Genomic DNA, 2,500 nt, shown 5'->3' on the forward strand with positions numbered 1-2,500 from the left:
AGCATCTGTATTTTTGTAGGTAATATCATACATCATTATTAAGTTGATTATGTCCATATATAATTGTTTCCATGAATATTAACGAGATCTATTTAATCGATCTATATAGATCCATTTAAATTTCACTTACCGCCCCCCCTCCCCTATAGTAGTGGATTATTTAATTACCCTTATTATGCAATTAATTAATTTTCATTATGATATGGTTTTTTCAGAAATTGTTTGTGGGACTAATTATACCGTAAAAATCGGTTTTTGGCCCCTACTTTGATTGGTATGTATCAAACACTATTTCAGATTATGATCACCATGGTATATTGGAAAAATAATTTTTCTTATTCGATTCATATCTATTATATAGACATGAACCCCTGATGAAGTCCTTGGGACGAAACGCGTCGGGTATGGTTTCTTGTGAAAACATCAGACATCCTATATAATATACCACTTGATGGGATATACTGTCTATATCATGTCTTCAACAACATTGTAAACTGCATTTTTATTCTATTTACCATTGGATTTTTATGTGATAATCTCTGTTCACTAAAAGTATAATGTACTTAGTGAATATGTGAATAAAATCTATTGTTTTTATCACTTTGCGGTCATAATCTGGAAGGATATTGTATGTACACAACATTTTTAGCTCCCTTTTGACATTTTGTATCGGTATCCCTTTTCTGTACTCTATCTAACAGGGAGTACGTCATTTAGGTTTGGAGCTTTCACAAAGCGCATTATTAGGTCTACACCCTTTCCATATATATATATATATATATATATATATATATATATGTGAGGATATTGGGTTCAAAATCACTCAGTCACGGTGGTAGATGAAAAACCAACAGTGGTTTATTGACAGAATAGGTTATAACACAGCTCAGCACACTTCTGTGATCCAATTCTACACGACAATACCTCTTGGAGCTCCTGACAGAACATTACTTCTTAGTCAGTCTCCTGCCACTCTCTCCTCTCTGTCTCACGTCCCCTCTTTGCTATTATCAAACCTTTGTCTTTCCTACAATAAGGCGACACCCCCAGACAGTTTCAGAGCAAACCTATTTTCACATGTACAGGCATGTCCCCTAGGCCACAATAGATGTTAACTAAAGTAACCTTACTTAATCTGATTGTGTGGCCTGGAATCCATTGTGTGGGGAAGAATGAGGGGGGTGTATGGCCTGACATCTGAGACTGGCTGTATCTCCAACAGCAAACACACAGGTAATCTGATCAGTCACATTGGGAAAACATTATTTTACAAACTATAACACAATAACCAATACATTCATATATATATATATATATATACATTGAAAACATAAACTGTACCCTTGTAACAATAACATCATACACTATAATACAATATTGCCTAACATAGAACTAATAACATATTGGCAATTGATGAAGTCCATGTGTAGGACCAGGGCTAGGAAAGTAACCACGTGTCTTTTACCACTGAGCAACACGACGCGCCGGCTGTGTCATCACATGTTGTCACAACGTCATCTTGCCTTCCCATCTGCCGAAAGCATTACTTTAATGAATGTGACAATGCTACCATCTAAAAACAATTTACAAACAACTACATAACATACATACAAGTAAATAAAAACAACTGTAGCACAGGCACAGATGTAGTGAATGCATGTGGATAATACAATTTCAAAAATACCATGAATAGCTGTCGTATCAAGCATTCTATACCCAAATACTATGCATTCCTACTCCAACACTACATCAATCCATCTGATTTGCTTATAGAAAACAGTGTAGTCCCAGAGTCTCATTGAGACCCCTGGGTGCCAATGTTTGAAGCTCATAAATCCACTTGGATTCTCTTTGCAATAACTGCAATGACCTATTCCCCCCTCTAATGTTGACCGGTACATGATCGATAATAATATATTTTAAACACGCTACACTATGTCTTGCCAATGCAAAATGACGTGCCACCGGTTGGTCGCTTGTGCCATTTAATATGGCCTTTCTAATGGCCAATTTATGATTGGCCATCCGTTTCCTCAATGTGCAGTCAGTTTTTAAATGGCACAAGCGACCAACCGGTGGCACGTCATTTTGCATTGGCAAGACATAGTGTAGCGTGTTTAAAATATATTATTATCGATCATGTACCGGTCAACATTAGAGGGGGGAATAGGTCATTGCAGTTATTGTTACGATTCCTGTACTCCAGACTGGAGAAGATCTTATGGCAGAGATCTGAGTACAGGAATGAAATACAGGTTGTGGGAGCTGGAGAGCCTAGTAACCCCTGGCGCCCTAACTCCGTTGTCTCGCCCGTGTTATCAGAAATCCCCTGCGAGACTATGGTTGCTTGAGCCCATGGCAGCCGCGTTCGAAGGGCGGATTATGTCTGCCCAACCCCGATGCCCCCGCAGGTCTTAATGGGAGACAAGGGGAAGTCCGAGACAGGGTGATAACAAGGGGCCCTCTGACTAAGCAACCAAGCCAGGGGTTACAAGCTAAC

General features: G+C 38.8%; 1 long non-coding RNA gene across 2 annotated transcripts in view; it reads left to right on the plus strand.

The window, feature by feature from the left end:
• LOC134911886 (uncharacterized) overlaps nt 1-597 on the plus strand; it is a 1,938-nt gene extending 1,341 nt beyond the window's left edge. For both annotated transcript variants that reach the window (XR_010176932.1, XR_010176933.1), the window contains 2 exons: nt 216-274; nt 362-597. This is a non-coding gene — a long non-coding RNA (uncharacterized LOC134911886). The remainder of the gene's footprint in view (nt 1-215; nt 275-361) is intronic.
• The last annotated feature ends 1,903 nt before the right edge of the window (nt 598-2,500 follow it).

This window comes from Pseudophryne corroboree, chromosome 4, assembly GCF_028390025.1.
Source record: "Pseudophryne corroboree isolate aPseCor3 chromosome 4, aPseCor3.hap2, whole genome shotgun sequence".
Classification (NCBI taxonomy): domain Eukaryota; kingdom Metazoa; phylum Chordata; class Amphibia; order Anura; family Myobatrachidae; genus Pseudophryne; species Pseudophryne corroboree.